Here is a 26473-nt window from a genome sequence, read left to right on the forward strand (position 1 = left end):
GCCCTTTCCTGTGGGAACTGCTCTCCACAGGGGGATATTCCCTAGCAAGAAAATTCCCCGTCTTACACAACAGGATGCCGGCTAGAATGATCCGGACAGTCGCACACAAGCTCATTCAGAGGGACTTTAGTCACCCGATTCAGGTGAGCGCTGGTTCTCCTATGTGCCCTGGGTGAGCAAGAGAGCGACCCCCCCTCCCCCACTTCCACAACACCCTTCAAGACAAGCAACCACGATGCACAGATGTCCCGGTTACTGGGCAGCCCTGTAAGGGGTTTGCAGTAAGTTTCCCACCCCGTTCCAACCCCCAGCATTTGCTATGTTTAAAGAACAGGCACCGAAAATGCAGGAATTCACGGCACAAGTGGGGACCCCCCTTCAGCCTCCTACCCCCAACTTACGAGGAAGGACGTGCCCCCTGCAGCCCCCGGATGTGCCATCACCCCTTGGCCGCTCCGCGCTCTCCCAAATCACAACGTTGGACAGCCCGAGCAACGGGTTCCGGAGAGAGGAGACCTTCCTGGCCACCTTTGTTCCCCACCTCCCGTTGCAAGCAGGCAGGTGCAGAACGCGAGCCAAGCTTTAACCAAACCCCTTCCTGCTACGGAGTCCCCCAAAAGGAAGGGCGAGAGACTTGGGGAAGGCAAGAAAAACTATGTAAGTCAGAGGGCAAGATCGCAAAATACATCAGCGAGGACCTTGAAACTCAGCAACAAGTTTTCAGCAGAGCAGGGAGGGGGGCAGGCGGAGGGAGGGGATCTTCTGATATTGCCATGCAAGAGAAAGAGAGAAGAGGAGGCAAACTAGGAACGGGGTCCCCCAAAAGTATGTTTGCATCTCTTCTGCTCACTCCCCGCAACACACGGACCCTGGAACAAAAGCATGAGCTTCTTGCAGGGGATCGGGGAGTCAGAGGGGTCTGTCTGCCCCCACAAGCCGCCATGAATGTCCGTCTGTTCCCCGACAACCCCACGGCAAGCCTCTGGCAGGAGAAGGGGAAGAGCTGGACAATAAATGACATCAAAATCTGCTTTGCACGTACCTTAGAAACAGAGAGAGAGAGAGAGACACACACACACGGGGGAGTCGCCAATGGCAAAGGGGCGCTTGCCAGCAAAACCGTCTCCTGGAGTGGACTTCTGACAGATTGGGGGGGGGGGGGGGGTGCAGGGGGGGGGGGTAGAAGGAGGATCAGTGCTGGGAAGGGGGAGGAAAGGGGGATGCACAGGAGAGATTCTCCCAGACAATTGCAGATCCCCTATACAAATCTGGAACTGATGATCCTAAGGAAGGAAGGAAGGCAGGAAGGAAGGAAGGAAGGAAAGAGAGAGGGAGAGAGAGAGGGAGGGAGAAGGGGGTGGAAAGCTACAAATTCCCAGCCAGCAGAAAAACCGCACAATGATGGATTGGGGGGGGGGGGGGAGGGACAAGACGGAAAGGGAATTTCCTGCGATCGCCTCGTGTTTGGGGTGAGTGGGGGGGACGCGCAGGAGGAGGGCGGATTTCTGAGTCAGGAGCAAATCAGGGGAGGCAAAGCGAGGCTGACACAACAAAGAGGCAGGCGCAACAAAAGAAGCATATGGCCAGGGCAGCCACAGCCTGTAAATTAAACATAAAGGGGAGATTAGATAATTAATGAGTGCGCGCGGCCCCGCTCGCTCGCCGGCTCCGGCAGCCACCCCCGCCGGCAATCCCTGCCAGTCCAGGCACGGAGAAGAAGGGGGCCCCGATTGCGGGCGCCGCTGCCCAAGGACCCGGGGAAGAGGCAGGCACCGGCACCAGGGGGCAGCTGGAAGTTGTGGGGGGGGGCCGGCGGGACTGCGAGGCAAACCACCTGTAAGGGTGGGGGGAGGGGGAGGGGCTGCAGCAGCTCGAGGAGACCAGCTGCTCTGGCTTGGTCGTGAGCGCGGGGGTGGCGGGGGGGGGCTTCTCTTGCAAAATAGGATTAGCCGGAGGGCACTGGATTGGATACCAAGGTGAACATCTTGGACTGGGAGCTGGGAGGAAGGGGCAATCTAGCAGCTGAGCCAGGCTGCCGTGATATCACTGTGTCGACAGGGATGAGGATGAGGGTGCGCGGCAGCATTTTTATCTGCCCCTCAACCCAAGAGGCCCCCCGAGTGGCTCAGACGCGGTCGCTAAGAGCAGGGCAAGCCCCCGCCTGCAGCCCATGCCGGCACCTGTGCCCCGTGCGGCACCAAACCCCGAAACGGCCATGGCTCTTGCCAAGAGGAAAGGACCTCTGGCACTGCGCCAAGATCCGCTCAAGAACAAAACAGGAGCGGGCAAACGAAGCAGATTGCGCCCCGCACGGCTGCAGTTCACACAAGCGGAGGCGCACAACTTGAGGACACTGGCGTCTCGAATTTTTTTAAAACCTTCCTAGACCATACAGTCCTGCCAACCTTGCAGTTCGAAAGCACGCAAATGCGAGTAGATGAAAAGGTGCCACTTCGGTGGGCAGGTAACAGCGTTCCTGCACCTCGGTGTTTAGTCATGCCGGCCACACGACCACGGAGACCGTCTGCGGACAAACGCTGGCTCCCTCGGCCAGGAAACGGAGATGAGCACCGCCCCGGGAGTCAGGCATGGCTGGACGCAACGTCAAGGGGAAACCTTTGGCTTTACCTTTACCTTTAGACCATACAGAGGTGAAGACAGGTCCAAGCATGAGCAGGCAACTCTCAGGAAATCCTAAAGGAGAGTTCAGGTGATAAACATGGCTAGGATGAGGCTGCAAGAAAGGGGAGGGTCTGTACGTCGCTAGCACAGCCCACCCCAATCTAGTGCTGGACTACAAATCCAATAATCCCCCAACCGGGGAATGTGCAGGGCATTGCAGTCCAATGCACCTGGAAGCTACCAGATGGGGTCGCTTCTCTTTACAACCATTGCCATGACATCTATACTGTGTCTGCCGAAAGCTGGGCACACCAGGCGGTTTTGGTTCTGCAAGCTGGAGACTCAGAGCAATCCTGCTGCTGGATGTAAAATCCCAGTGAAAGAGGCATTCAGAGGCAAGGAAGCATTGCCCGCACTCTTGGGGGGGGGGGCACACGCCCTTGGGTGCAGCTGGAAGCTCCTGGAGGAACTGGTGGGGCTGTCGGACCAGGCACCTGTGGCCGTGAGGGGCAGTGGAAAGGGCTGCTCCTGAACCAAACAGAATTAGCCAGAGGTCTTTCTAAAGAATGGATTTAATGCACGCGCCTCTCCCCACAATGTAAGAAGAACAATGTGTGGGGGAGGGGTGAGGGGACCGGGTAAGGGTGGGTGGCAATTTTGCACACTAGCTCACCCGCCTTAGGGATATTTTCCCAGGCGTGCAAGAGTTGTGGCCTCCGTGACAGCAAGGCCACTCTGGCATGGCACAGAGGCACGTGTGGAACGTGGCGGTGTGCAATGCGGTTTGTGTCTCGAGCGCACTCTGCGCAGCAGAGGCTGTGAGAAGTGCTCCTAACTGGGTTGAGAAAGACGCAGGCAGCAGCATGCAGGAGGAGCTGCAAGCACCGGGTGTATTCCCGCCTTCCTGCTTCTCCCTCCCGGCTTCCCTGCTGCTCACTCGCCCACCCTCCCCTCCGCAGGAGAGCAGGTGCTCTCCTGAATCTTCACCCTGGAGGCAGGCAGGTGCGGGAAGCATCTCTCCAGGCCACTAACAGAAGGGACAGATTCCCATCTCAGTCCTCACACTGACACCTGCTGGGAGGTCGGCAAGGTGTGTACAAGAGCACGAGGGGGGGGGGGAGAGAGAGAGAGAGAGCACACCTCTTGACAAACGACATCTTTTCCTTCAGCAATGTTGCGGATGTGCAAGAATACTGCACGCCTGTCAGGCACGAACGATTCCGTTTTAGGAGGGCAGCTCTGCAGCTCGCCAGGGGTCTGTTCATCAGCTCCACCCCCATGGAGCCCCCCTGAAGTCTGAGCCAAGCCCACAAGTGGGGTGGCGGCTGGCTGGGCATCCTATTTAAGCCGGGCCTTCCCTGCTGAGCCTCCTCAGAGAGGTGCCAGGCACCAGCACTGTTGCGTACGGAAGGGCGGCACCGGCGCCCCCAGCAGGGCTTTTGAGGTGGGCTGTGTGGGGGCAATTCTGACCAACTGCCCCGGGCGCCAACTGGTTTCACCCCCTCAGCCCACCTTCCCGAGGGGTCAGCCCTGTCCGCCTCCCCTCCTGCTCCTGTCCTAGCGAGGGCGGCCAGGGCCCGGCACCTGGCGGCTCCATCACCGGCCCTGCAGCAACCTGGCAACGCTCCTGCCCTGCCGGGCCCGGGGCGCCCTCCGGCTTGGCCTGCCTGCCCACGCACAGTGGGCTCAGGGCAGGTAGGGGAGCAGCGGGGCGGGGGACCTGAGCAGGCAGGGAAAACAACCACACAAACACACCCTCTCCCCCCCTTTTGAAATGCAAAGTGTGTTTGCCCTTCCTCCTCCTCCTCCTCCTCCTCCTGTTCAGGCTCCCTCGCCCTTTGATTCAGGGAGATTCACACAAAGGCCCGGCAAGGAGGGGGGCGGAGGGCGCGCGCACTCCACTCCAGCGCAGGCAGGCCGGCCTGCGCATTGTCCTCTCCCGCCGAACAAATGCACCCATTAATCTCCGTCCCAACCGCAGGCCCCCAGCACTGGCACGGAGAAGGGAGGGAGGGAGGGAGGGAGGGCGCCCGCTCTCCCCTCCCTCCTGCGCTGTGTGCGTATTAATTGTCTCCTGAGCATCCAGTGACAGCCGGGGTGAGTCACGGAGCAGATGCTGAGCGCAAGAGTTCAAGAGAGGCAGGAGCGAAGGCTCCCTGGAAATGCGGGAGATTTCTCTGCATGTCAAGATGGCTGTTAGGTCAACACCGAGGCGCTGTTTACTGAGCCGAGGGTACAGAAGCAGCTGTTCCTCCGGCCCCTGTACATTTTTTTATTTATTTTATGTGGGGTGGGGTTGTTCTGTTTGGCTTTTTGTTTTTTTGGTCAGGAGGCAGGCGCAGCAAGAAAAAAATCCCAGGGATTAGGGAGTGTCTGTGAGGACTGGAAGCCAGCCCGGGATGAAGAGGGATGTCCGTTCGTCACGCGAGAGTTGGGGCTGCGGAGTGAGGCCGCTGGCGGCTCACGGAGGGGGAGCTCCGCCGGAGCAGTCCTCAGCTTCTCCCTCGGTCAAAGACCCTTCTCCCCACGTCCTGATCGCGGGGGCTGTGGGAGCCAGCTGCGAGAGAAGCGGGGGCAAACCACTCCAGGCGAGCGCCCCCGGTTCTACCTGTATCCTCTATGACGAAATGGTCAATGCAGGCGGGCATAACGCCGCTTCATCTCAGCGAGTCCATGGCTGAGGACTGAAAAATACTCCTTCGAAGCAAATGCAAAGTGAACACCCATCCTTTAGTGTTTAGCAGTCTGGGTGGGACGGTTTGTGCCCACAAGCTGCCCCTTGACTCCGCAGTGGCCATCACCTGACGGACCTGCACCTCACTTGCGAATGCCCAGAAGAGCTGGAGAGGTGCACGGTCAGAGCTGCTCCGGGACTCTCCCTCGGTGGAGGCTTGTCCAAATCTGCAGTTTCTTTAGCCAGCATTTAAAGACCTTTCTCAGGGTTTGTTTTCGGAAGCTGAATTTAATTGGAGGTATTAATCTGGCTGGCAAGCTCGGTGTAGCTTTTTATCCTGATGTATTGTATGATTAGAGCTTGGGGGTTTAGGTTGTAACCTGCTCCAAGCCCTCCAGATAGAAATCCAAACAAACCATTTATCCTGAGTTTGCATGGCTGGCCTGGGGGAAAACCACAAACTGCAGCTGCGAGGCAGGAGATTCATCCTCCGGAGGCAGGGCAAAAGCCCCCAAATCTTGCATCCCTGCTGGCAGTGGTCTAGTCCGGCTCCCCCCCCCGCCCCAAAATGGGATCGCTGCCACACAGGCGGAGGTTCCCTTGCGGAGGATCGCCCTTCTGCCGGAGCTCTCGGCTCTCCCGAAGGCAGAAGGCACGGCACAAGCCTCTTGTCTGGGGGGGGGGGGGCAGGATCTCGCCTTGGGGCTGCCTGCTCCCCCCTTGGGAAGAGGAAGGCCAGGCCCACCAGCCCTCCCGGCAACCTCAGCAGCAGCCCGTTGACATGCCGAAGGGTTCCCATAGCAACGCGGAATGTGAGGGACAGCTGGCTTGATGGATGGAAGAGCCGGCGGCTGGACAGACGGATGGACGGACGGACGGACGGATGGATGGGCAGACAGGGCGGGGGAGGGCCGGGAGCAAGGGCAAAGGCCAGGGAGTCGAGCACATGGCCCCCAAAGGCCGCCGCAATCAGGAAGGCCGGCCGGCGGGTGGGGAGGGAGGGGCGGCGAACAGCCTCGGCCAGCTTCCCCGACACACACACTGCGCTGGCCACCCTGTTCCCCCACAGCTGATCAAGACGTACGGTGCCAGAGTTATTCCCATGCTACTGGTCAGCACAGGAAGAACCGCTCATGATGCCTCCTCGCATCGTGGTGGAGAAGAGGGCAGCGCCCTGCCCCTGCCCCGTCTGCGATTTGCCACATGGGGGGTGCCCAGAAAAGGAGGGGAGGCGGCCAGGACAAATCCAAGTGGAACACACTGTGATTCCAGCTAGGCTTACAGAGGGTTCGTTACTTTAGGGCAGACTTCCCCAAACTAGTGCCATACAGATGTGTGGCACTGCAAAAGCAGATGCTGTGGTTGGAACAGCACCGGGCACCGCACCACCACAATCTCCCACAGGCCGGGAATTCAGGCCCTGGGCCACGAGGCCAGTAGACTGGGCCCACAGACCTGCAGCTCAGCACCCCCAAGGCAGGCGTGCTGGAGGAAAGCAAGAGGAGGCGGGCGCCTGAACAGGTGCTGAGAACCGGTGGGAAGAGAGAGGGGCGCTGACGCCCCCCCACATGCAGTCTCGCCCTCTTCAAGCACAGCCGCCTCCCGAGCTGAGAACCCCTTCAGGCTGTGTATCTCCAAGAGAGGAGGATGCCCTGCTCGGGAGGGGCAGCTCCAGGTAAAAGAAGCCTCCATCACCATGGGATGGAGCGAGCACGTTTCGGCAGTTTACCAGAGCAGCACAGCCGGTCCAGAGCGGCCAAGGAAGAGGGACGGACACTGGAAAGGAAGAGCCCGAAAGCTCCTCCTGCCTCTGACACGTGCCCCATGCACTTCCAGGATGCCCCTTGCATGCCGTGGAGCTGGGAAACCGACTTTTTAAAATACCAGTTCCAAAGTGCCAAACTTTGATATCCAAGTGTTGCAACTGCAGCTCGTGACACAGACGCATCCGTGCCCCCAGCTTCTGAACCCAACTCAAGGAAATTGCCGAGGGCAACCCAAAAGCTGTGTGCACCATGATGCAGAGATGGGCGCTTCACCAGCTTCTGCATTTGCCTGTTGGGCAACAGAGAAAGTCACCAAGCAGGGCCAAAAGGGGCAAGCACTTTCTCTCCAACCAGAGGGGGATGATGGGCTTGGGAAAATACATCGGGAGGGTCCTGCTAAATCAGGCAAAAGCCTCTTTCACTCACCAATTGGTGCCCGCAGTGCCCACTGAGATGCCCAAATGGGAAGACCACAAGCCAGACACAACGGCTGCCTGGCTTCCCTGCTTGAGCTGCCCAGCGCTCCGCCTCCGAGACGGGAGGCTGCAGAGTCATGCTGAACAGCAGCCCGTGATAAATGTGGATCTCTTTGCTCCATTTATATACTGCCCAACAGTCAAAGCTCTTCAGGCAGCTCACGACAGCAGTAATCAAATCCTCCACGGCAGGTCATGGTCAATATTTCCTTTTTCCGCTAGCTTTTTGGAAAGGGTTCTTTCTCACTGAGACCAAACTCCAAGAACTTCTATATCTTTGGGGGTGACCACCCCTAAACTCTCTCCAAGTTCTGGTGAACTTTCCAACTGTCTCTATTACCAAAGGCAGAACCAATTTCCTGGTATTTGACCCTGGAAAATGACTAGCCTAGTTTTTAACCAGTTTTTTACTTATGGTACTGCCTTTGTGGACATTGCTTGTTAAAATGGTGCACAGGGCAGGTATTTTGGGGAAGAATGAATAGTGCAGCTAGAATGTAGCTCTTCCACCAGGTTGCCATAAGGTGACCTTTAAGGAAAAGTAGAATGGTTACAGTCCCTGCAGTACTTGAGAATAGACTCTCACCAGCACAGGAAGCCCTAATGAAAGCAGAAACTCCCAACTCTCTCTTCACCCACTTGCAAAAGTGATAGACAGCACTTTAGTAACCCCTGATATGTACAGGGGATAGAGAGACTGAATACCGCCCCCCCCCGCAAAAAAAACCCACCATGTCAGTCAACAATCTCATGCAGCCAGAGGCAGTGAGATTCTGCTCATCTGGACAGATGTTTGGGGGACCCCACTGTCTACACCTCTCTTTTGTGAGGACTATCCATAAACTCTCCTTAGCAAAAAAATTCTTGGGCAAGCTTAGAAGTCCAAGGGTAAGAGGAAGGGCCTGCACGAGCTTCTGTAACTGGCTAAAGAACAGGAAGGAGAGAACGCTTCTTGCTAAGAGGAGTTTATCAAATTAAGCAAGGCAAAGGGCTATTTGGTTTAAGAAACCTGCCTCCCTTCTGCCCCCCTGTGGAGAAACCATGCACCACACGTCAACTCTGCATTCAGCGGAACATTTGCCGATTTCAATATCTAGCAGGGATTTGCTTGCTTTTTCTCTTTGTATTTTAATTGTTTTGATGATCTTTGTGTGATCTGACAATGACGGGAGCAAGACATTCTTCAGTGAAAGAAGTGCCAGAGCACAAGCAGAGATGCATTTATGTGCCTGGCTGTCCCTAAACCTCAAATATCAGAGACATTACCTAGGTTTACACATGAGTAGAGTAAAATATGTTCTGCACATGTTCGGTGGCACACACTCGACACTCCATTACATGAGTGGAGCCGGCTGGAGCTGGGGGTCAGACTAGATGGCCCAGGAGGCCCCTTCCAACTCGCGCTGTTTCTACGTTTCTGTGTTCTTGTTTACTGGCAGGACACACGCAAAGGGTCCAAGACTGAGCCCTGAATCAAGGGAAGCTCTGGCACCAGACGTCCTTTTTGCTGCTTGCTCGGGAAAGCCAGTTCCTTTGCCTCTCTAATCTCCCTATATGGATTAGGTCCCCTTAATCCCTTGCCGCCACCCCCACCCCCTCTACGGGTCACAGGCCAAGCCTGAGTAAAGCTGCTACAGGCGGGGAGGGGAATACCATGGCCAGCCTCTCTCTCCGCCTTTTCCACCTCTGTGTTGCCATTTGCTCTCACGCAGCTGCAGCGGTGACCCAGAACAGCCGGGAAAGGGCGAAGGGAATATACCCAGCCCTCCCTCCCCAGGCACCGGCCGGCCTGTCTCCCAGAGACGGCTCAGATGCCCTGTATACGAGACGGGCCAAAGGTCTCAGCAGCGAGCCCTGGACGCCACTCACACTGGTGAGCCCAGGCCCATTCCCTGCTCAGGCCGCCCTGCTTGTGGCAAATGTTACACTCACGGGCCAGACCAACAGTGCGCAAGAGGAGCCCTTGGGAGCACCAGCCACCCACCCGTGCGTGGGTTCTTCAGAGCAGTCCCAGCTCAAAGCACGGAACGCCAGGCACCGCACGCACACCGTTCCGGTCGCGGCGCTCTTCTTTCCCCGAACGAGTGGCCGAATCGAGGGAGGTGAGCTAAGCCTGCCTTGGCAGCCCAGGCAGGCTCCCCGGAGACTAATGCTGGCATGTAAATATTAGATCTCCTGTCTCCCCCGAGACCAATTACATAAATCATGGCAGCTCCCACCGGACTGCCAGCCTCCACGTACTGTATCATCTTTAGCGGCTTATTAGGAGCAGCTGCTCAGGGGGAGAGTGGCAGGACAGCGAGGGATGAGGCGGAGAAGAGCCGTGTGGCCATGCGCCTCAAGCGCTGCCGACGGTCGCTGCGGAGCAGGCCACACGGCCTGAGAGCTTAATCCCGCGCTGTTGGCACATGCTGGGCATGCCTCGCAGGAGCATCACAGCCATCGAGGAGGAGAGGAAATAGCATCCCAGGACTGTGTGGACGAAGCCGGGGTTGCCAACTGACCAGGGAAAAGGCTCGCTCTTGCTCATCCTACCACAGTTCTGCACATCGTGGTGCTGCTTAAAGCACTTGCAGGGGGTGCTGCGCTCAGACCCTTCTCCACCCCATCTCTAGGCAGCAATCCTTCCCCGGCTTGCTTGGGGCCGGGGGAAGGCAATGCTGAAGAGAGACCCTTCTGCTCCTCTTCCTCCACCTCCCCACGGGGGGTGCAGAGATGCAGCCTGCCCGCCCATCTTTCAGGTACAATTTAGCCCGCATTCTGCCAGAGAGCTGTCCAAATCGGATTACTCCGACATTAAAAGGTGAATCTAATTTGGAGCTGCCACCTCTTGGCGGGCGACCGATTAGCCTTCCTTCTGCAGCTCCAGCTCGGCTCTCCCAGCAGGCAGCGGAGCCGTGCAGAAGACAGGAGGGGGGAGTCCGGCAGAGAGGCCCTCTTGGCTTCCAGCGCTGCAAAGGCTGCCTCGGCCCCAGTCTCTTCTGGGCAGCTGCGAGCCAACGGGAGACGCGCTCGCGGCAATTAGGCAGTGGGGCAATATGCATCATGGCCGAAACATCCGCTAATCATGTCTCTGGCGAGCCATAAAAACCCGGGGTTTTGGCCCAATAATATGTAACGGGGGGGGAGGGGCAGATGGAGGGGAAGCCTGCGTCCCTCCCGTCTTGCAAGAGAATTAAATGGAGCTTTCTGTCGCCGGCTCCCCGGCATTCCTCCACTCCAATGGGAGGCTGGCTTTCCAAGGGGGCATCTTAGTGGAAAAGCAGCGCAGAATGTGCGTGATGCGGCTGGGGGAGCGAGGAGGGCGAGCGAGGCGGGGAGGGAGTCATCTGCCGGCACGGGCGCTGCCGTGCCACCGTGGGACTCCAGCACCCTCTAGTGTTCAGCTACGGGGACTGCAGCGACCCGTGGGGTGTGTCTTGTTTACTAAGGGCAGAATTTGCAGTCCCGAAGTCGAAGACGCACGCATTTATTTTGGCAGAAGCGGTTGTGAGGTTACAGCCTGCTGCTGTGGTCAGAGGCATTAACTGCTATGCTCAACTGGTAGGCATATACACCTATCAACCGGGTGGGGGGAATTTATTTAAAACTGGGGGCAAGCAGCCATGACACACAGCTGGGAGGCTGTGACACTGGAAATCCCCAGTGCAGATTCAGCTGTCCAGCATATGCAGCCGTGACTTGTCAATTTCCTTGCATGTTTCAGCTGTGAATAGGAGCGCCCAAGTGCAGAGGGTGACATACAAGAGAACGGTGCACAGCTGCAGAGGAGCAGGGAAAAAATAAAGCTAAGACAAATGAGGACGTCATTTGCACAATTCAAAAGCAAGACAAAAGGGAAAAAAATGTGAATTAAGTAAATGCACTGGGGGCGGGAGCAGTGTTTCCCACTTCTCAATTTAATCAACCTCCTTGTTGAACTGACCTCTGGCACTGTCTTATGAGCATTGAACATGTGCACTGAGCACCTCCAGGTCTCCACGAAGCCCAGAAAGGTGAGCTATTGGCTCCACCTCTTTTTCTAGCCCCTCCTTGAAGCAGTTTCCACAGATGTGCAAATTTCCCCTCTGTTTACGTCGCAGCTTCTCCCAACCATCAGGAGGAAAAACATTTTTAAAATACAAGCTTCCCTGCACAAATTTAAAAATGCACCCACAAATCCAGATTGTACGAATTGCCACTGTTAAACATCCCTTCCAACACACACACACACACACACACACACACACACACACACACACACACACACACAACATACCGGAACTACTCTTGAGAGATCAAGTTGATGCCAGCTGGGGGAACTAGAAGGAAATCGGGCAGAGGAGAACTAGGAAAAAATCTGCCAGGCTTTAGCAGCCCTCCGACAGGATTCTCATACCTCCCTTCACATGACAGGCTCAGTGTGCAGCATCCGTGTGCAAAGCTCTGCCTTTCACGGTACGCACCAGTGAGACGGCAGTGGGTACGTGCTCACCGCCCACAGGAGCCTCGGCCTCCTTGGCAGAGCACCTGCTTTGGACGCAGGAGGCTGCCTGGCCCATGCCCAGCACCGCCGGCAGGCATGAGCCCTGGGCAGGTGCCTGGCAGGAGACCTCGCTGCCTGCTGCCTGCCCGAGTGGCACAGGCACAGCACCTGGTCTGCCAGAGGGCAGCTTCCTAGGCCCCCAAAGAAAGGCGGCATTGCCTTCAGTCGCTCCCGCCATGAACGGTGCTGTGCTCGCCTTACCTAAATGCGCAGCACAGAGAGAAATACCACAGGTGGTCTCTCCCGCGTTCCATGACCCCTTGGCCTCACCGCTTCTAACTGCTCCCCCTACAGCAGGGGCCAGGGCCCCGTCCCTCGCCCGCCCCTCGTCCTCTTGACTGGTGGCTTCCTTGGTGCTCCACATTTCGCTCCTCCATTCCAAAGGGCTGAAACACCTCTCCAAAGTGTACTTTTGATCAGTAGGAGCTGTAGGAGGAGGGCCTTCTCTGCGGTGGCGCCCCATCGATGGAATGCGCTCCCCAGAGAGGTCCGCCTGGCGCCGTCGTTATTTGTTTTTCGGCACCAGGCTAAGACCGTTTTATTTAAAACTTATTTTAATTGTTAAATTATTGAATTAATTAGGATTTTAAAATTTTTAGCCGAGAATGCACCAGGGGTTTTTAAAAGATTTTTTTTGTTATATTATCATTATGTATGTATTTATGTATTCTTTGTGAGCCGCCCCGAGGCTTTGTTGCGATGGGGGCGGCATAGAAATGTTTTAAATAAATAAATAAATAAATAAATAGGCTCGGACATTCAGCTACTCTTGGTAGTCCAGCTTGGTCATTTCGGCCTTTGGCCTTGCCCACAAACAGAACGCTGCCCCCAGAAGCTTCTCTGTGGCTCGGGAGGCACTCGGGCTGAAAGTTTCAGCATGACTGTGCTCCACACGACCCACTCGGGCAGGAGCTGCCAGCCTAGGGTGACCTTTCACGCATCTCACGATGTGGCCTCCAGCCCACAGAAGCTCGGCCTGCGATAAACCTGCTTGCCTTTCCGTTTCTGCTGCAACAGACTCACACAAGGCTCAGCTCGTTGAGCGCTGCTCAAAAACCAGGTGTGACATTTTGCCTCCGAGTCATAAAACCTGCGGAGGTTTGGACAACAGCAGCAGCGGGAATTGGAGCACCCGCCTTTTGGGCACAGCTCAGTCTGCGTCCTGCCAGAGAGGCAGCCAAATCGGATTACTCCGGCATTGTTCAAGGGCAAGACTCATCCGAAGCTGCCAGAATTCTCCCGAGTTTCAGGAGTTTTCCCCTGGCAGGCAAATTTTATATTAAGATGTCAACTTGCACAAAATGAAGCTTGAAACTCTGGAAGCAAATTCTCCCCAGAGGCATTGTCCTCTCTTCTCCACACCCAAGAGAAAAGTCCACCCGCTTCTGTTCCTGAATTCCCAGAGCTCGCCCACTGCTCCCTATCGTGGCCTCAGCACTGACCCCACAGGACTAACTCTCTCAAACGGCAGATGCAGCACTACTCTGGTCTGTGTCACTTCGAGGCCCCAGCTGTGAATGCCCGCCCCACCTCCAAAGCAAAACAAAAATCCCTGTACACAGAAAGGGTTTTCCATCTAGCTCGCTCCCTGACATGCTCGTTCTGTTGGTCCAGAGCCTATTTTAGCTTGTTGGGGGGGGTGTATTGAAGAATATCCTCTTTTATGGGACCCCACGTACAATCCAAAGGGGTACAGCCCAGGTGAGGGTCGGTCACCTTCTCTGCAGGCACCAGTCGCTGGCAGAGGGATGGTGACGTGGCGGCCGGGGTGAGGGGCACGGAGTCTGGCTCAGTGCATTTGTTCGCTCTCTCTGTTGACATGAGAGGTGACCAGGCAAGCAACACCCCCCCCCCCCCGCACAATTACTGGTGCAGGCACCAATGGCCCTTGTCCCTAATCCCAGCTCCTTCCACCTGGACAAACTGGGGAGAGGCGTGTTGAGGGAGAACAGTTGGGGTGTGACGCCAGACCACACTGCTCTGCTGGAGGACAATGCCGCCTTTCCGCTCAAAGAGGCAGAATGCAGGCATAAAACAGCATTTTGTCGGTTTGCTTGAAAAGCCCTCGGGAGAGACAACACCAAAGCGAAAGCCCCCTGCCCCTAGGAAGACACTGTCCTCTCCTTGCCTTCATGGGTACCACAGCGAGGGTCCTGGATTCAAGGTTACAAAGGACAGCAGCTCTCAGACCAAGGTTCACTCCCGGTTCTCAGAATGCACATGAAAGCAGGATCTTACCCTAACAGGGTGCAAAACTTCATGGAAAAGAAGACTTTACCATCATATGTCCATAGCAAGCAGGGATAAGAAGGTACCTTTTACTGAGTTGGATTGCTGGTCCATCTAAGTCAGTATTGCATACACTGACTGGTAGCATCTCCCTACGACAGCAGTAGAAAACTGCCAGTCCCTGGGTCACAGCCAGCCTGACAGTCCTTCTGCATGGGCCTCCCGCTCTCCACTCCCCAAGTCCCTGCTGTGGCAACTCCAGAAGCAGCCCCTGGTCAAGGTACATGGCGCCCCTTGAAGCAAAGCCTTCCATGGCAAAGAGTGAGAGAAGCCAGCTCTGTCGTGGCTACTTTTAGCTTGGTTGTTTGTTTTTGTTTGTTCCAAGTGCTTACCCATCTTATGTACTCGGAGCCTGCACATGGCACAGCTGTGACTAGCACTAGAGAAAAGAGCGGAATAGAAATCTAATAAACAACACTGTATTTTAATAGCAGCAGCAGCAGCAAAAAAGCTAAAAAGATGCTTGTTTTTCGTTTTAACTGTACTGGTTTAATGTGGTTCTTGGACACCCTGCCCAGCTACTTGCAAATCCTGCCAGCACTGGGGAGACCTCAACCTTCAGGCAGTCTGGCTCGTATGAAGGCGTGCAGAAGAGTGTGGGTTTGGGTGTGATAAAGGATGGCTTTCCCTCCTGACAGATCCCTTTATTTATGAGCGTTCCCCCCGCCCACAAAAAAGTAGTGCTGCCAGGGCTGAAGCGGAACCTCCTGACACACCCGACCTCGGGGAGCTCCAAACGCTTCGGCAAAAGACCGCACCCTGCATCCCGGTTCTTGGGAAAAACAAAACGGAGGCATTTGATGGATGCACGACACCGAAAGAGGCAGAAAACAGAGCGAGCACAACAAAACCTTGTGGAATGACCCAAAAACACAAGAGGCAGCTTAGCAACTGTGCAGCCCCGCATGCAAGGAAGGCTTTCGTGGCAAGTCCCCTGTTAAAATGATGCAACCCGCTGTTTATAGGAAGGAACAAAAATAAAGCTTATTTGGGGGAACAGCTGGAGAGGGGAGAAGCACAAGGGAAGGCCACCATCACGGACGTGGAACTGCACATAGGAATCCGCAAAGGGAAGCGAACTCATGCCTGATACTAAGTCAACTCACCCAGGACCGTTGACACGGATGGGCAGGAGCGGCCTGCAGAGTCTTTCCAGCCATGCTGGGCGATGCTCGGAATTGAACGGAGGGCCTTCTGCTGCAAAGTGTGTGCACTACCAACCAGCCGCAGGCCCTTGGCTCGTTCCAGGTGGCCTCTCCAAACAGACCCTTGGGCACCACAGCATGGCCAGGGTTCCTTGCATCGAGGGCACTCGGCGATCTTTGGCCTTCTGGCTCGCCGGCGTTAGGCAGCCTCACACACGGCGCTGTTCCTCAGCAGAGACAGACCGCCAACATCGCTTTCTTACTTTAGCGATCTGGCAAGCTAATCAGGTAAATATTTAGACCCCACCCCACAACTCTGAACACGCGTGTCGAAAAGAGCTGGCTGTTCCCACTGATGAAGAGCCCATGGGCTGAGTGCTCATTCAGGGACAGAGCCCGGGGTTTCTGAAACACCAGACGCTCTGGGTGGCACCGGTGGGCTGCAGCGACGCACAGGAGTTCCCCACACCCTGTGGGGAAGGGGAGGAGGGACCGTATCTCTCAGCCTCACCACTTTTGCTTTCATTCCTGCCTGTGACCCCCAAAAGCTTTCTCAGGATGGAAAAGTTTTCTCACTGCTCTAAGATTTCTGACAGCTGTCCTTCCAGCCAAGCCCTGCAGGGAGGATTAAATCTGGGACCTTTTGCATATGAAGCATGAGCTTGACCACTGAGCTGTAGCTGTTCTCAAACCAGAAGAACTTGTTTCCTTGCACCAGGCTAGAATATTTGCCCATCTCGCCCGCACCAAGGGTGGGCAGATGCCACTCTTGTGGGATCTGCTTTGCATTTTGCTAGAACCTCATGACTCACCCATGGAAGGCAGGAAGAGCTCAGGTGGCTGGCCAAGTGGTGAAGAATTAAGGAGAAGCAGGCCTGGGCCAGGAGAAGCCCGGAAACTTGAGATCAGTATGAGAAACTTGCACGCGCAAAATCCGCTCCACTAATTTTAAGAGACCATTTTATGGGGGGAGGTTTTCAGTCGCTGCTCGTTAGACAACTGAGAATCAGAAACTCTACCCGATCTGCTGCAGGACACCCAGAGATCTGCTAAGAGATCCCAGGCTCCCTTCTCCTTACCCGGGTCGATGCGCTTAATCCACTGCAATGCCTCTATCTGTGCAATGACCAGAACTGCGATTGTGCAGAGAACAAAAAGGGCTGGCTTATAAAGCACACATGAGCTCCATCGCAGAGCTCTGGGAAGGGGACTCCAAGGGCCAGGGCTGTCTCCTGGCCATGCCCCCAGCGGGACTTCCAGGCCCTCCAGCCGTACTAACAAATGATTCTCCCGAAAATAAGATCAGGCTGTTTGCCCGCCTGGCTAAATGCTGGTCGTCGCAGCCTTCCCCAACCTGGCACCACCTGGGTGTGCTTGACTACAGCTCACATCATGCTGAGCCAGTTGGCTAGCGGTGAGAGGGGGTGTGGGGGAAGGGCGGGCTATTTTGGCCGACGGCAGCTTTCCCACGGGTGGCACAGGGCAAGCTGTGCCTTGCCAGCAGGACGGCCCCGGCTCTGTCCGCAGCAGCATCTCCAGCCGAGCTGGAATGCTGCCAGCCCGTGTGGACAACGCTGGTCTAGGCGGACTCACACCCAGCTCAGCATAAGTCAGCTCCTTAGGCGCCGAATAATATTTTGACTGGAGATGCCATGGACTGAGCCTGAGGCCCTCCTGCACATGCTCTTCCCCAAGCCGATGCCATCCAGATGTTTTGGGCACCTGCTCCCATCGGCCTCGGCCAACCTGGCCAAAGGTCAGGCTGCAGTCCAACACATCTGCAGGGCACCAGCCTGGAGAAAGCTGCTAGGAAGAGAAAGGCCCTCGGAAGTTTGCTCAGAGGACACTCTCCTCTTTGCCACAATTCCACACATTCCGGGGCTGCTCCCTGCTCCCAGGAAGCGCTCCTGGGACCAAGCTGCACGCGGCGAGGCGAGGCCCCTCCCTGAAGCGGCACAGCCCAAGCACCCGGCTGCTGTGGAAAGAGCTTGGCAACAGTCGGAGGCTGCGGTGCTAGTCCTTTGTGTGCAGGAGAGGTGAGACTAGCTGCCTATGAAGGGCCCTCCCAGCTTGAGGGCAGCGGTAACCCTCCGTAACAGTGCTGAAGAGATACCGGCACTTTCAGGAGTACACAGTGAATTTATATCATGGGTGCTTTTCAGATGCCTTATCAGCCTGCCAGATGCACTGCACCCCGATGGGCAGGATAGGACCAAGATCGAAAAAGAGCAAAGCGTCAATAGGGGCCAGCCTCTTTCGAGGGCTCAACCCAGCCTTCCCCAACCTGTGCCCCAACGCCGTGGCACGCACGCCGTTCGGAAATGCACCAGGCCTCAGCATTTCTGCAAATACACTTGCTTTGGTTGTCCTCAGCATGTTCCAGCCTCAAGATACTACTGTGGGCCTGGATGTTTAGCCTTGCTTGGTCTGTTTTTATTCTTTTGTAAACCACTTTGGAATTTATTTTAAACAAGGGAGTGGTAAATATTGGCAATAAATAGTGCATAAATAAACAAATTGCTAAAAGCAGTGCTTTGGGTGCTCCTTCCTGGAGGCAGGAGGAGTCCGGAGGGGTCTACTCCCCTCCCCTGCACTTTAGAAGTTGCAACACACCTAAGGAAGACTTCTGAATGAGACGGGACACACCCCATACACTTGAGCACACCCTTTCCTGGGCGCTCTTGCTGGGGGAAGAAGGGCAGCAAGCGCCCAAGTCCAGATGTAGACCTGGGCAGGATGCAGCTGCTTCAAGGCAGCAGATCAAAAGGTGCAGCCAAACAAACAGGAGAGCTGCAGCCAAGGGCAGCGAGGAGCAGCGATGGAGCGCACAAGGAGCACCCAGACCTGACACAGGCCTGCAGTGCGGAATAAAAGGGAAAGCAACGTACAATGGAGATCCGCCGCTGTTTCAGAAAAGGGAAATGCTGCAGCACCAGAAGCCAGTTCTGTGACCCAAGTCGTGTCATGCTTTCCAATCTCACCCCTCACTTAAGCGCCAGGAACGCATCAAACTCTGACATGAGAAGTTTCCACAAAGCTCAAAGGTTTATAGAGGAGAATAAACACTGGGCCCAAAGTGGCATCCACATGCAGATCGTGCCGTGGAAAAGAAGCCAGAAGACATTCCCCATCCAGATAGGAGGAGGCCTTTTTCCTTGACCTGCGACTCCAGGAATCTTTCAGATAAATCATCTCAGCAACTTTAAACCATTATTCTGGACACACCAGGCAGAGGGAGGTATGAGAGAGACGGAGAGAGCAGGGAGTGGAGAAGAATGGAATTCCACTGAAATCGGAGCCAGCTGGTCCCTGGCTCTCGCTGACAGGGAGCAGCCGACTCCTGGGAGAAAGATCGCTAGCATTCCTGCACTTCCCAGGGCTCTTGGCTATGCTCAGCCACAACAAGGGGCAGGCAAAGTGCCCAGGATGAGGAAGGGAAAGGAAAACACGCGAAGATATTCCATCTTCCTTCTTGCTCGCCCCTTGCCCCCATCCCACAGCTCACATGGCTGCCCTTCCCACTTTGGAGGGAGGGGGATGTGGAGCTGACACGAGACACAGTCCTTATGTTCATCTTCCACCCGCTCCCGGACCCCATCCTCACTGCTGCCCTGACAGAGTTTGCCATGCTGGGGTTTCCCGCCTGAACAGTGCTGCTGTCCACCAAGGTGAGCTGCCCAGAGGACAGGGCAGAATCGTGCTCGGATCCAGCCACGTCATGTCTGCCCAGTGCAGTCTTTGCTGCTTATTGCTATGCTATAGGAAGACACCACGTCCTGCAGCCTGGGAAGCCAGGTCTACCTGCAACTTGATATGAATGGCAACTGGGATGAATCGGTTAATAGTAGTAAGAAGATTGCGCCCTAGTTCCTTTTTTTTTTTTAATTAATTCATACAGCTCAGGGGTCAAATTCAGTTGATCTGAGGTCCCAATCTGGCCTTCCAGACTTTCCCTGATAACCACACCCCCCCCCACAAATTCAGTGGCTTTCTGGCTTTTCTGTGGTTTTTATGCTCAACCTATAGGCTCTTCTATGCCTTCATTACTGGCAGATGGACTTTCAAGCTAAAGGTGGCTGGTATTTTGAGTATTGGGCCCTTTTGCCTTCAGCCCCACACAACATGGGGAAATACCCCGCCCCCCAGCGTCTCCAAGACGGAATGTGGCCCTTTCCCTGAAGGCGATACAGCGCCTGGAGAAGGGGCCACGTGGTGATACCCATAAGCTCTTCAGCACACAACGCAGCCTCCATCACACTCCCGGACCAGTGAGATCCCATTAATTAGAGGATGCATCTCTGAGGGCAAGAAAATAACCAACGGACCCAAACAAGAAAGGGATGCAGCCAAAGAAAGCAGAAAAGTCAGCCAAGTCTTTTGGTGCATGACCCAGCAAGACAGCAAGCACGTTTCCCCTGCGAATGTTTTGCCCTGCAGAAACAGTGGTTGGAAAGCCAGAGAAAGGTGGTGGCGAGTTCTGAAACAAGCCAAGGAGGGGGAAGTGCTTTCCCTCTGGGAAGCTGACTTTCCGTGCTCATTCGCTCCTCCCTGCAACTCCGCATGTGGAGACACAAGCGCCACCAACCAAAGGGGACCCTTGGAGATGAAGGCGCTCCGTTCAGCAGCATTATGCTGCCTGCTGAAGAGTTCTGTGAAGCTCGAAAGCCTGCTTGCTCTTAGGACTGCATTAATAAAGACATGGCTTTACCTACCTTGGACTAACTGAATGAGTCATATGGAGGTAGCAAAGTGAAGACTTTAAGGTTAATGTTAAAGACTGGTGCTGCCACATGTCCGCAGAGTTGTAAGGAACCACTAGGTTTCTCACTGACTCAAATAAGGTGATATATCCTAAACTCAAGTCACTGTCTGGCAGTGGCTTAGAATTACACTGTAAACTAGGAACTTACTGGTTTGAATATCTTCTGTACCATGAACCGAGTAAGTAACCTTCAGCAAGCTGCTCTGTTTTGCTCTGCCTCAAGGCCCTTGTTTAAAGGGACAGACAAGGGTTGCCAGATCCTCACCACAAGGTGCCGAACCTCTGTCAGCCGAGGAGCCAAACTCAGGTTCAGAGAGGCCATCCACTGGTGCGGGATTCTAGGCTAATGGGTAGGGGCCAAAATACCAGGAACACCAGCGTGCAGGAGCTTCAAACTCTCCCTGGTGGAGCTCAAGCCTTAGGAGGGGCATTCCAGCCTTTCCGAAAGGCAGAAAGCTGCACAGAAGCTGGGAAACCCCCAGCTATGGGTGGCTGGAGGGAAGGAGGCACAGCCATCCAAGAAACCCCGAGAGTTGGCCCGAGATTCAGTTTGCCTGCCTTGCACTAATCCTTTCCAGGCTGCATTACCCAGTGCCTTCCCCAGCACAGTTCCCACTGGATATAAAAGCAGGGCTCCCGGCAGCTTCGGCCAGGATGCCTCACGGTCAGGGATGGTCTTCCAAGCTGGAGCTACTTGGCAGGAGGACAGGGAATGAAAGAACAAAACTGATCCACAAGCAGGGTGTCCATGCTTTTGCTTAAAGCATTCTCTGCAGTCAGAGACACTCCCTGGTACCTATTTTGGCGCGAACTGCCTCTCCCTGTCGTTAAGAGACATGAAGGTACTGGTCCAGAACTCCCATCGTGTTTGTAAAGACTCTGGGGACAGCCGGCGGGTCACCATCTTCCCCAGTCCCCAGCAGGGCTCCTGCGCTTTCAGCAGCGGCTTCTGGAGGGCTTGGGAGTGAAATGGGAAAGATTTCCCCAGTCTGAAGCTATAGCGCTGCCAACTGCTTTAATGGGGGGGGGGGCGGTTGCTTCTCGCACACATGCACACTCAGCCGCTACGACTCACAGGAGCCTGCCCGAAAAAAAACAAAACAACAGTTGGCCACTTTGAGGCTGCAAGGCTGCAAAAACACACGAAGAGGGACCGCACTGCTGCAAGGCAGATGTGTCTGTCCCGCGGAGGAAATCTTAGCAAAACCACCAGCAGACACACAACTCCCCCGCCCCACACCCCGAGCCTCTTTTCCCCTCCTGGTCCCCCCCCCCCAGCATTCCTGCAAGGTAACGCAAAGTTAGAAGCAAGCAGGAAGACAATATAAGGCTTATGCAGGCTCCCCTCCACCAGATGTGCATTAATAAGTCAGTTGCCCTCTAAGCTAATAAGGTCAGTTACTGGCTCCAGCGAGACGAGCAAACAAGCTGGGTCTTGGCAGCCGTACAGCTCTGGCTTGGCACTCGCTGCACTTCGGCTTCCTGAATTCTTGAAGCATCAAGAGCGGCAAAAACGTGGTGAAAAATAAGCATCCTGACAAAACCCCAGCCGTCTCCAGCTTCACTGCCACACCGCCAGTTTTCTTCTCAGCGGCCTCTAAATAAGACGCTTCCCTTGAACCGCAGCGAGGAACCTGGTCGGTGTCCCAGCCCGGCGGTTTCCAGCCACGAGAGGGGAGAGGATGGAGAAGCCCGAGGAGGCGGCTAGAGAGGGAACCCTCATGCTCCCCGTGCCCGAGAGAGGGCTGATGGACACTGGAGGAGAGCGGGGCAGCCGTGCCGTTGAGTGGGGAACCTGGGTTGAATTCCAGGAGCCCTGCTCAATCTGGAGCAGGACTTGTGGCTTAGAAAGCAAGCAAGCAAGCAAGCTTTCCCTCTCCATTCCTATCAGTAGTCCCTTAAGATATTTTTCATTATGCCCAACAATAACAAGAAAGAATGAAGGAGCTTCATTCCTGAACCTGCTTGTACCCTTGAACGTGTTTCTATCATCAAAGCTGGAAAATGTAAAGTCGTAAGAGAGTTGCCTCTAGGCATCTGCAGAGTGCCTTTTTCATCACCATCAAGAAATACAAACAGTTCATTAACAGCCAGGAAGAACCTCTAGGTGGGAGAGACAGAACTGCCATATACCTTTCTTTCTATCTAAAACTGAGACTCAAATAGCAGCTCTGGAATAAAGTGTTCCCCAGGTCCTGAAATACCACTTAAGTCTATGCTTGCCTCACTTTCCCCAAATTTTACTCTGCATCACCTAAGCAAGATGAACACAAACCCAAGTTATCTTACGTAACTTATTCTGCACATGGTTTTCATAAAGAGTGGGAACTTAGACGTTTACTGTAAACGATTATTTATCTGATTCTTAAGTTTGATTTATATTCTCCCTGTACACCAAAAGCTGGTGCGCAAGGCAGCTGGCCCATGAACATGGGTGTGCTCTCGCTCTCGCACACACGCGAGTGCATGGATATCAGCCCCTGAAATTTCATCAGCCTCGGCCCACCCATGCGTCCATTCTACAGTATTTCTGCATCAGGACCTCAGGACCCAGAAAGCCATGCTCTGTTTTCAGGGCCAGCTGCAGGGCTGCCTTCCTCTCCCAGAATGCGGAATGCCAGTGCCCTGGTCCCCACCTGCTACAGCCGACTAGCCTGCTTGAGCCACGGGGGTTGTGACCATACACGCCACGGTGGTCTGTTCTGGCATCCGAACCTCACCAGGATGGGTTTTCGGCACGGTGAACAACCCACCCAACAACCCATGGCCTGCTTTAGAGGCATGGGCGATTTGTTACCCATGCCAACAACCCACCCTCTGCTGCTTCTAGATGTCCTCTCCAGCCACGACGTGTGTCCGCCACAACCTGAGTGTTTCGAATGGCTACTGGCACGCCTGCCTCCCCCGTGGGGCTTGCTGCGAGCACACGAACAGGCCTTCTTATTTAAGTGTTGGAGCAGCGCAGTGCAGTGCGTGAGATGAGCACTCTGCACATGGCCAGAGGAAGAGGCTTCTTTAGTAACAGATGCCAGCGCTGAGCCCAGGCAAGCCCCAGCTGCTTGCCCAGTAGCCAAGTCAGCAAGAGCTGATGCTATCGCCGCTTCCTTGTGGCTGAGCCCCAGCCTGCAAGAAAGGATCTGGGCTGGGGTCCGAATGCCCCGGGGTGCTGCTCAGCCCAAGTCTGCTTTATGGGCCGGTTAAAGTTCCTCAGGAACGCAGGGGGGGTGGGGATGTCTGCTGTTATCACTGCATTTTTTCCCAGCAGCTTCACCTCCACACACAGCCCCCCCCCGCCCCCCCGGCCGCCCCCATCGCGGCGCCTGCAACTCCCTTTGTTTTAAATATTATAAAGCAAGCCAGATGCTGAGCTCTAATCCTCCCAGCTGGCGAGGATTTGCAAACACGTTAGGAAAAGGAGGCAGCCCTGTTCCGAGGCAGGCCTCCATCGCTACTGCAGCTCGCCAGCACAGCCTCCCCCATCTGCTGCCTATGAAAGGGTATCCCAGCCTGTAATTGGCTTCTTATGTCCAGATTAGGCGCAGACAAGGTGCCTCCCATAGCTCCATCTCTCCAGCCATCTGCGGGGTCTGGCAATAAGTCACTGGCCCAAACGAGAGCGTGGCCCTCTGTCCGCGGAAGCAGGGAGGGAGCGTGGCTGGCCTAGTGGCTAGCGCCAAGGCCCCCTTCAGCAAGAACGATCTGGCTTGGGGGAAGCACAGCTGTTCGGCTTCCTCAGCTCAAGCTGCTTGACCCAAACCTCTAGCCCTGGGCATCTGCTCAAGGCAGGACCGACTTTGGACTGCACACCCTGTCCCAAGATTCAGCCTCAGAGGGAACGGATAGAAAGGGGGGAATCAGAAGAGCAAGGGAAAGAAGAGGAGAAGGGGAACAAATAAATTAATATCACATAAGTGTTGCCACCAAGGCGCAGTTCTCTGCGAATTTAAAAGGGCACTTTTCAAGGCTCCTCATCATAAAGTTGCCCTTAATCATCAAATCAGCGTACATCTCATATTGACAACAGATTAGTAGCCCTTGCGATTGCAGAGAAAGACACGGGAGAATGCAAGGCGTTCCCGTGCAATGTGAAAGAGCCATCCCACGACAGACAGACCCCCTGCAGGAGGTCATCCTGCGTTTCTTCAGCATGGAGACTGGGCAATATCTAGTCCATGAGCCATAGGTAGCCCCCCAAGGCCATTTTGTGGCCCCCTCTATATTCTCTTGCTGCTACCATCAGACCAGCTAACTGCCACAACCGCCTCGCATTTTGCAAAACCTGCGACAGTTCTTCCTGGAAGCAAAGTCGGCCTTCCCATCACAAATCCCGGTGCGGAGGAGGCAGAGTGCGGGTCTGAGTGGGTTCACGGGTGGAGGCAGCCCCCAAACTCCCTCCCCATGGCTGCCCACAGGAGCCAAATAAGCAACCGCAGGAACTTGGCCCGCTTCTCCTAAAGCCCCACGGTGGTGCTGGCCTTCCCCGCTGCCCTGGGCCATCTCCTCCCTTGCCACAGGCTTTCCACTTGGGCTCATCCCAGCACGTTCCACCGGTCGACACGCCGCCAGAAACAGCAGACCTTGTCTGCCACTTCAAGAGTCCTACCAACTGGGAACCTGCGAGAAAGCCATGCTGGGTTATCAGAGGGAGGTAAGCCAAAGGCCACTCGTTGGATGAAGAGGTGGGTGGGCATGTCAGAAGGCTTCAGAGCAGGCTTTGTGGGTAATTGAAGCCCGAATAAAAGAAGAGAAGGTGAATTTACGCAGAACTGGTCGCTAGCTAGTTACAGGCAGTTAAGGGCTGAATAGGCTCTGCACTTAAAAACAAAACACCTTCACCAAGTTCTGGAACAAAAGAAAAACGAATTCTGCAATCTAGCAAAATGATACAATGCAGGCTAATTAGTGAATGCTTGCTTGCTTTGCATGGCTAATTCTGCTGCTGCTGCTCAAAGGGAGGAACAAAGACCAGTGTAAGATACTGATGCCCAATGCTGTGATGGAAAGACCCACGTGCCTTGAACCATAACAGCAAAAAAGTCTTTGCTTATTTGTCCTTCTAAGGAGACTTGGAATTCTTGGACCGTTGCAGCCAATGCCAGTTTCTACACTTATGCAAAAAGCAAAAAACTCCAACCTGCCCATGCACCATGGTCAAATGCATGTTTCTGCAGAATTCAGTCCCACTTTCAATAGTTATACTATGAAGTAAGTGTGCAGACAACTGCCATTTGATTATTGCTCCAAGGTCTGAGTGGAGATGGCTAAAGCCAACTCAGAGCCGACCCTTGCAGTTTGTTTAAAGCATGTACATGCTGCCCTTCATGGAAAAAGTATCAAGGCAGGAAGCACCATCCGAAGCAGTGTAAAAGGAGGGAAAGCCCTCAGCAGCAAACAGATCAGAACAAATAGGGCCTAGGACACATTCTTGCCATGCGCAGTGCTCATGGTTCCCCTCAGCCAGCCACGTCCTTCTCCGCAACACTCCATTCCATTCCCCCCATCCATCCAATTTCCCTTTCTTTGTTCCACAGCCCCAAATAGTCCGCTTTCCGTGAGCACTAAATGTACCCAGTCTTCACTGAGCTCTTCTTGGGGCTCCCCCTGCCACCAAGTTTGTTTTTGGAAATACTGCTTGCATTTCTATAAAGACTGGGGTCGCCCCAAGCCTACTAGCCCTGTCCTTTTGTATGGGGGGAGAGGAAGGAGGGGCTTTTGCTCTTTTGACCACATAAGAAACAGCAAGCATACCCTGAACATAAGTGAAAGGAATCATAATAAAACCCTGCAGAATCCGTGAAATCGGAGCAGTATTGTTTGCCGACCTATACCAGAGATGGTGCACTCCAGACCACGAGCTGGCCTTCCTGGGTTCCCCAGGCAATCATTCACCCTTCACCCCCTTTGCTCCTTTGGGGTTTCCCCACCTTCTCTATGGTTCTCCCCCATTCCAAAAGATCAACTTGCCTCTCCTAAGGCCTAGGGAAAGGCAGTCAGACCTTTGCACCAACACGGCAGCTCTTTTCGGGGGTGCTGGTCCCACCTACCCCAGCATGCGGCTTCCGAGGGATCCTCTGAACCTGCCTTGTGCTCAAAGAGGTCCAGCGCCCTGCTTCCAAGCCATCTAATCTTGGGGCGGCCACTGCAAACAAATCAGTGGGGGATAAGGATAAGTGGGGAGGTGAGAGAGCCGCCATCCCCTAAGCCAGAACCAATT

This window comes from Varanus komodoensis, unplaced genomic scaffold (assembly GCF_004798865.1).
Source record: "Varanus komodoensis strain SLA01 unplaced genomic scaffold, ASM479886v1 scaffold19, whole genome shotgun sequence".
Classification (NCBI taxonomy): Eukaryota; Metazoa; Chordata; class Lepidosauria; order Squamata; family Varanidae; genus Varanus; species Varanus komodoensis.